We start from the raw sequence: 9,455 nt of genomic DNA, 5'->3' as shown, positions 1-9,455 counted from the left end.
AAAAAAAAAAAAAAAAAAAAGAAAGAAAGAAAGAAAGAAAGAAAAAAAGAAAGGAGTCTCTTGTCTTTAAATGAAGTTAATACATGGAATTAACTGATTTTTCATCTAAATAACTGAAGTATTCACATATGTGATCAATACAAGGATTGAATTTTCACAACTATTTTAAATTCTAACTAAAGCAATAAAAATCTAGTAATAAGCACACAAGTCAGAAACAAATATTCAAAAAATATGCTCATAGCATAAAACATCACCTTATAAAATATAAGAAAATTAAATTTAAAAATGTATATAATTTTTAAAGGGGATATATATGATTAATTTTGTTATATCAAGTTAAGGACTTGCTTTAAATTTATAGTTTTCATGCAGAAACTATTACAGATACCTCATATTCTAGAATGTTTCCAATTTATAGTTGAATTCACTTGTCCTTTAATTTGTCTTATTTTATTTTTTTGAAGAATTGCATTTATTTCTTTATAAAATTTCTGAGCAGTTATTGTTACATGCAAATCCTGGATATTAATGTTCATTTCACTCTTGTGTTCATAGTAAATAGATGTTCCATCTATTTCAGTATTGTTATTTTAACATGTAGTTTGTACTACTGATTCTGAATCTCACCATGCTGCTCGCTGGGTTTTCAAACTCATCACAGAAGTCATCCTTCCTTCCAGCATCTTGTGAAGCTCACAACAGACACAGAAGACCACTCGCTGCTGATGGTATTGTAAAACTACCTGGTCTCTGACTTTATTTTTTGGATTTTGATAATCTGTGTATAAAATTCAATTAGAAATTTATATTTCTCATGTACTATTGGTTTTCTGAGTTAGGATTAGATTTGATCATACTCATAATTCCTTGTTTTCTATACATGAGATTATATCTTTTACAAAATTTACAAAATTATTTTCCTTCCCTTATGCATCACATACTTTAGAAGCATAATGCCTAATATTATATTCTTTTATAATTTTCCCTAGGATGCCATCATTTTTTTTCTTCATCTTCTCTCAGATTCACCTCAAGTGCAAATTTCATATACACTAGGATAATTGTGAGTCTATCTGACTAACTCCCACATTATCTATCCCTTTCTCCACTACCACAAATAGAATAAAATAAAATAAATGAAAATCAAAATAACAATCCAAAGATGCTAAGATAAAAATATCAAAATAAAATGAACAGCAGCAAAAAAGTCTTCTGATATAGAAAATGAAACAAAAATGTCTGTTTTTATGTTTTTCAGCTATTCCTGTTGCTTTGTCCTGATCTTGAATGTGTTTGATATAATCAGTGACATTCTTTTTGAATAGATTGATTTTTTCTTCCCTATCAACAGACACTAATTGCAAATTGCTCCTTTGTTAGGGGTTGCACTTTGTCTCCTTTCCCTTCTCATAGCTGGAATTTTGTGTGGATTTGACCTATGCAGCTTTGTTTCTGCTGCCACATTCTCTGGGAGTTCCTATGTCAATCAGGCCTGTTGTATGGAAAGCATTATTTCTTATGAGTAATTCAACCCCCTCACACTTATCTTTCTGTTTTTTCTTCCACATAGATCCAACAGTCTTGTGAAGAGTTTAATGAAGACCCATTCAACAGCTAGTGCTGCACTGAACTGATTTATGAGTATAACAGTATATTGGTAGGAGTCATTCTGTTTCATTATTCCTTTAGGAGAATAACAGTAGTACCTTTTTTTTTCTATAATCAAACTCCATCTGAACTCTGATTCATGGGCGCTTGGTGGAATAAAGTATGAATTTTGTCTCATAGACTTAACCCAAAAATCTCAAGCAAACCAACAAATAAAACAAAACAAAAGCATACAAACAATTCCCCACAAACTACTAGGTTACTTTAACCATGCCTAAGTTTTGTGCCATAGTATCTTGAATGATATTCACTATTTTACATAGCACTGCTTATGGATGATGGTATTCAAGAGTTTTTTGTTCTTCACTTGCTTGCAGTGTCATATGCAAGAATGTCCTCAGCAACAGGGCATTACCGTGGGATTGTTTGTTGCAGAGATTAAGCCATAGCCTTGCAAATGATCAGTGAATATCATGTGGAGGTCTGTAGTAATTTGAAACATGACTCCATAAAATTTAAACTATTCTTCTCCCTAGAGATATTACTCAGTGGTGTAAGACTTATAGCTTCGGAAATGTCTCTCCAAATATATAATAAACCCATTTTTATTACATATATGTAATATATACATATTACATATATACATATAATATGTATATATAATATACATATATTATATACCGTAACCCTAACCCTAACCCTAACCCTAACCCTGATATACATATTATACATATATAATATACATATTATATGATATACATATATGTATATATTATATACATAAACATATATACACATAATATATAAACATGTAATACACGTAATATATACACGTATACACATAATATATAAACATATATACACATGGAATTAATATAACATTTATTATAGAATATATTATATATGTTTATATATGTATAAATTTAATGTACACATATAATATATGTAACTTATTTATATATAGTAAGTTAGGTATATATTATATGTTAAATTATGTATGCTATATATTATATACATTAATTCATATACACACATACATACATATATATATAAATATATATATGCTTGCATGATTTTTTTGAGAATTTGATACATAACTACTTTAATTTTACAATTAAATTTACAAAAATTTACAATATTTCCATGATTCATCCTTTTATCTCTATTTCTACTCCTGTGTGCTTGCTTCATTTTCAATACTTTTTCCTCTTCTTAGTGATTAATATTATTTACATAATCAAAAATATATACACAACTACTTGCAGGTGTGTATATTAAGTGTTGTTCATATGCAAACATCTTTAGGCTGAATGTTTGGTATTGAACAGCCTATCAGGAGTATAGCCCAAGAGAAGGTTAATTTTATCACTGATCGCATGCTTAACTGCCTGTATCTTTTCAGCTACAAATAGGGCTTATGTTTATGATATTTTTCCATCAGAACTGGTATGCCAGCTTGTGATGATGTGGGGATAATCTTCTGTAGTTTTTCGGGTTGTTAGATTTTATTGTGCAAATCCCATATCCTATATAGAAGACACTTTGTCACAGCAGACATTTCTTCCTCTGATTCCTTTAAAATTTGTACTGTTCTTCTGCAATGCTTTCTAAGCAAGCTTAATGGTTAATATTTTAGATTCATAAATTTGGGTTGGACACACAACTGTCAGTTTGCCTCTGAATTTTGAATAGTTGTGCAGTCCTATAATTGTCTCTGTCTGATGCAGAACAAAGCTGCTTTCCTGAGGGTAACAGCTATACATTCTTTAGTTTAAAGGATATATATATATATATATATATATATATATATATATATATATGCATACATATACATACACACACAAATATATATATATATGTATATATATATATATATATTATAATGTTTCAGGAAACTGGCAGAGCTATGTTCTCCTCCAGAGTCCATTATCTCTGCAGCCACAGGTTATATTATTGAAGATGATCTTGTCCTTGATGATGACGTAAGTCTGAGTAAATCAACACAGACATCATACAGTTTTCATGTGTGGTTTTTATAATGCCAAGATATCATGATAGGGAGAAGGAAAGACCTGTGTGAAAAAGAGGACAGAGAGGGGAAGAGAGGAGCATGATTGGGTATTGTGGGGGGGGGCATGAATAAAGCCACGATGGCCCACAGAAAGAATGAAAACAGGCAACCTTGGGAAGTAGCAGGTGGGGGACCCTCTTGAATGTACCAGAGAGACCTGGGAGGTGAGAGACTCTCAGGTCTCAAAGCAAGGGACCTTAGATGAAATTCCCTACAGTGGGGAGAGGGAATTTTTAGAGACCACCTCCTGTAGAAAGACAGGACATCAAGTGGAGGCATAGGGTTGCCATAGCACAGTCAAAAACTCTGGCCCAGATGTTCCTGTCTAAAAAGAACTGGAGGGACACAAATGGAGAATAACTGGGGGAGAAGAGGTCCAGTGACAGGGCCAAATTTTGATCCATCTCAAGGGGAGGCCCCAAGGCCTGACACTATTACTGATGCTTACAAACAGTTTCCTTACAAACAGTCACCTAGCATGAATGCCTTCTGTAAGGCATAAAAAGCAGCTGTAAGAGTCAGATGTAGATATTTCCACCCAGGCAATGGACAGAAGATAGTGACCACAGTAGTTGAATTTGCAAAAGCTGGAAGAAGCTGATGAGGAGGGCAACACTATATGAAGACCAGCAGTCTCAATTAACCTGGAGCACTGAGATCTCTCAGACCCTGAGCCACCAACCTGGCAGCAAACAGCAGCTGATATGAGGCCCCCAACACACATACAGCAGGCGACTGACTGGTCTGCACTAAGTATGAGAAAATGCACCTAACCTTTGAGAGACTTGAGGACAGAGTCCTGTCAGTAAGTGGAGATGACTGGGTTAGGGTGTAGGGACATCCTCTTGGAGATGGGGAGGAGGTATGGGATGAGGAACAGATAAAGGACAGAATGAGAGGGGGAATAAATCCTAGACTTAAAGAAAGATTGAAGAATAATAAAAAAGAAATGATGACACTCTAGAAAATTAATAAAATCATGAAGTTTGGCCTAACATTTTGTAGTACTGTTAAGTCTAGTTTTCACATGAATATTCCAATGCAGAAAAGAGTTGAATAAATACAATCCTGAAGGATATGAGTCTCTATTGGAGTGATTCCAGTCAGTAAAGGTGCACTTTTTCAAAGAGCTAGAGATAGTGGATATCTGCAAAAAAATGTATTTGATGGTTATTTCAGTTATGAAATATCTTACTTTTCAGCAGGTTTTGATTTTCAGTTCTAGGTTTGAGATTTTTTTCATGATTAGTCCTGAAACTACTCTTTAATTGTATGTATATATTCTGGCAAGCAGAGGCAAACAGAAATAATATTTATTTTTCTAGAGAATTATTACAAGGTAGGCTTCTGAGTGGTTCTAGGCCCCAGCAAGGAATAGGATGAATGCTCACAAAAAAACTATAGGTGACAGAACCATGTGAAACCTAAGTGTATCAAGGAATTTCTAGGATCCCTATATTCCTCATGGATCACTTTTCCTATTTGTTTTGCAGGAAATATGCTCCTCCACCTGGAGATACTTCTTCAAGTTTAAGATCCACTGTCCCTGTCACAGTTTTGTATCATCCTTCATTTGCAAGGAAAATGATTTACTTCAGATACCAGTATCTGAAAAAAAAAAAAAAAACCGGCTTGGGCTTCTCCTTGCACTCCTTTGGAGTATACATTATGAAAATTTTGTACATTAGGGATAGTTCTCTCTTGGCTCACTGAGATGCTCAGAAATTTTGAGATGTGTCATTTTTAGAAAGTAATTAATTGTTACTTAATGCCCTCTGTGAGAAAACTAGTATCACAGAGCAATTGTACTTATTACCTTGTTGCCATAAGTATGATAGTGGATCAACTTTCAAATGCCATTTTTTATTTGTTTGTTTGGTTTTTTTTTTTTTTGGTTAGGTTTAAATTATAATTGCACTTTGATAAATAATAATTCTTGAAGTTTGTCTTCCTATTCCTATCTATGAGGTCAGGTGAGATAAGAGCCATTTGAAAAACCATGTTATTGTATCTGATTGATATTATATACTCTTATCAAAAGAAATTTACACAGATTTCCTTGTCACTTTTTAATATTGAGTTCAACTGACTGACCAATTTCACTTCATCAGTAGTCACTCTCCATCAGTTGGTTCTCTGTGATATGTCAGGCATATTTAGCAATTATATTATTTTGAGTTGCTCTTTGGAAGAAAATGTTTCCCAACTGCACATGTTACATAATTTCTAGTAGCCTGTTGTGTCTTAGGTTAATTTGATTCTTTTTAAGTTTCCCTTAGTTTGGAGCATCTAAGTATAAGAATTTAAGGTATTACCTCCTGCAGACTAATTAAAATAGGCTAGAGGAAATACAAGAAAGTACAAACAGCAATGCAAGTATTGCAACTCATAGAAACATCAGGCAAATATCTTTAGGACTCTCAGGATGATACACTGATAACCAAGTCTGGTTCAGTTGAGGATATAGGGGTAGATATAGAGATGAAAATGAGAGAATGAAGAGAGTGAGGAGAGAGAATTAGGGGGAGGAGGATGATATTATTGTGCACAGCATTTTCTTAAAGGCTTCTATTTCACACTAGCTTTGGAAGAAGAAAATGTTTAGTGTCATAAAAACCTGGGAAAATATCTTACTGATGTGCCTATTGACATATCAAAGTGAACAGAATCTCTCAGTATTGAAGATTCTTTTACAACCTCTCCTCATCCTCTCTATCCTCTGCCTATTCTTTTGTCTCCTCTCACTTTCTGACATTTTAATAAAGAAAGCACACCATGGAAATATTTAAAAATAGTGACTCACAATAATTTACATTCTGATGAAAATCCCCCTGCTATAATGATGCTGGTGTAAAATCTTAATTGACCATAGTGCTATTATAACTGAAAAGTAGATTGTACAGCACAGACCACCAAACTAGGATGTACTATGTGGATGAGGTTAGTACATGAAATTAAACTGATTTTGCCATTCCAAATAATAGAGGGATTTACTTAGCTGATAAATAGCCAAAATATTGAGTGGAATTGATCAGTTTTTTTCTAATACTCTTTCTCAAGAAATACAGACCTACTTTAAAAAATACTGGTATCTGGAGGAAAGATTTGAAAAACGTGTTCTTAGCATAATGTACTTTTATCTAAAACAAGAAACTTAAAAAATTAAAACTTAAAAAATTTGGACACGAGTATTTTATTAATAGGTGAGATGGTATCTTTATTGTATGACATAGTTTAATTATTTATTTGGACCTTTGCCATATTTTTACATAAAGTATAAGAGAGCATTTTGTAATTTAATGTATTTTTCTATTGCTATTGGCATGTCCTTTCATGTGTCCATTTGCAAATTATCTTGAACAAATTGCAATGCTTCATTTACATAATTCCTACAGTTACTGTTTAGCTTAATTCTGGCATATATTCATGCATATTACTTTTGTGTTTGTAGTTTAAAGTGTGCATATGTTACATTTATCACAATATTGTTCTTGTAATATGTGTCCATGTACTTCTGATGCAGAGTCTTACTGTGCTGTTCACTGAGTTCTCAAATCATCCCTGAAACCATGCCTCCTCTCAGCTTCCTGAGAAGTTCACAGTACAGATGCAGACCAACACATTCAGCTGATGGTATTGTAAAACAACTTTTTTTTCATCTTCCATACTGCGTTTTGATTACTTGTGCATAAATTTCAATAGAAAATGTAGATTTGTCATTGCTACAGACATGGTCATATCCTCGATCAACTTTTCAAATTAGTTTCTTTGCATTAACTATCAGCTACTTGAGAAACAAATATGTCTTGTTTTTGTATTCCATAACGAATTTCCCAAATAAGCTTGCTAGGACAATGTCCAATATAGGTGGCAACAGTGTTTATCTTTGGGTTCATTCTAAAGTGTAGATATCCCAAGGCATATAAGGTCTTTACATGAGTTATTTCCATGTAACATCATGGGATTTCATTTTAAAACTAATATCTGTGTGTTTTTCTTTAAATCATCTGGTGGATATGGATTTCCATGATATTATTTTTTCAAAATTTATATGATTGTTTAGGTTTGTAATTTATTGTTTTGTTTTATTGTAGTACTTTACATGGACTCTCTATGTATGGCAAACTAATTCTATGCTTTTAGATGGAATTTGCTTCAGAGTATAAAGAAATTCTACTTTATATATATTTGTGATTTACTGTAATTTTTTAAACAACATGTTTGTTCACCTTCTTCCATCAACACTTATATTTTCTTTATCCCACTACTAAGATTCATACTTATTTGTGAGGTCTCCCTCTCTCATGTCCGTCACTTTCTGCCTAAAACAATAATAAAAAAACAAACACCATTAAAAATGAATATCAAACCAGACAACCACTACAACAACAAAAAATAAAGAAGCAAAATAATATACAAAAAAATGATCAACAAACAACATAAACAACAAAAAAATAGAAGAAAGAATAAAACCAATCAACCAAAAGAAAAAGAAAAAAAAAAAACAAAAACAAAGCAAAACAACAACCACAAAAGGATTACATTTATGTTAACTACAAATCAGTCCTGTCCTGGAATGTGCTTAATACAACCTGTGGCAATTGATTGTCAAAACAAATGAAACAAAATCTTAGTTTTTGTTCTTATACTTTATACACAGCAGAGATCAATTGCAAAGAAGTCTTAGGTTAAGTGTGATATATTTGATATTTTTCTATTTTCAGTGCTAAGATCCTTGTGTGGTTTGAACCCATTCAGATTTTGCATGTACTGCCATAGTATCTCAGAGTTCCTATGTATGTCAGTGCAGTTGTATTTGGAAAACAGTTTCCTTTAAGTCACCCAAAAACTCTAGCTCTAATTTATTCTTTATAACTCATTTTCAACATAGATCTAGGGCACATGATGTAAGGGTTTTCATGAAGACATACTATTTAGTACTTGGTATTAAAATGTTAGTTATTCTCTTTGCATTGTCTATCAGAACATCTCTTTTTCTACTTCCCATGTAGTGCAAAAAAGTCTGTTATTACAAATGATTATGCAATCTATGTGTATAGAATTATGTCATTGAGATTCATTTTATTTTTTCCGTTTAGCAGAACAAAAAAAAAAATATTGTTTTACAAAGCCAGTGACCTATCTACTCTCTGAGTATTGGACACTTACAGTTTGAGGTGTGGCTTCAAGCTCATGAAGTTGATCATAAATATAACAAAAAGTAGTTGATTACTCTGAGGATATTTATACCAGTATGGCAAAAGTATGTCTTGGTAACTCCTAAATATTATATTTGAGGAATTCTTTTTTTCTCCAGTAGCACATACGTAAAATTTCTCCCTCATTAAATGTAGTCAGCAGCAGTGAATCTTCTAATTGAGCACCAGATGGAGTTCTCCTTTTTGATGACATAAACAAATAATATCTTCAGCAATTGGACATTCCTTTCAAATAGCAAATATTTAACCATATCTAAGTATTTGTATTTGATGTTTGAGAGGAAGTACTATAAGACACCTTTAGCTAATGACTCAACTAAGTAATTAATTGCTGGCACCAGAGATATCTAAGATACAATTTCATAGTTTGAGATATATAGTTGTGGTAGCAATATCCATCCAAATATAATGTGATTCCAATTCAATCCTTTACAAACACACATATAACACTGACATAACAGTAAAAGAAAATGCAAAAAGCAAAAGGCTCCTAACCTAAAACATCCAGGAAATCCAGGACACAATGAGAAGACCAAACCTAAGGATAATAGGTA

The 9,455-nt window shown here is 32.5% G+C and overlaps 1 long non-coding RNA gene across 4 annotated transcripts in view; it reads left to right on the top strand.

Moving 5' to 3' along the window:
- The first annotated feature begins 28 nt into the window (after window positions 1–28).
- Window positions 29–9,455, top strand: part of LOC116102323 — a 43,190-nt gene continuing 33,763 nt past the window's right edge. For 3 of the 4 annotated variants that reach the window (XR_004123083.1, XR_004123082.1, XR_004123081.1), the window contains exons 1-2: window positions 29–1,660; window positions 7,206–7,315. This is a non-coding gene — a long non-coding RNA (uncharacterized LOC116102323). The remainder of the gene's footprint in view (window positions 1,661–7,205; window positions 7,316–9,455) is intronic. The other variant, XR_004123084.1, reaches the window with a different exon arrangement.

Source organism: Mastomys coucha, unplaced genomic scaffold (genome assembly GCF_008632895.1).
Source record: "Mastomys coucha isolate ucsf_1 unplaced genomic scaffold, UCSF_Mcou_1 pScaffold21, whole genome shotgun sequence".
NCBI classification, from domain to species: Eukaryota; Metazoa; Chordata; class Mammalia; order Rodentia; family Muridae; genus Mastomys; species Mastomys coucha.
This window is presented reverse-complemented; position numbering and strand designations above follow the sequence as displayed.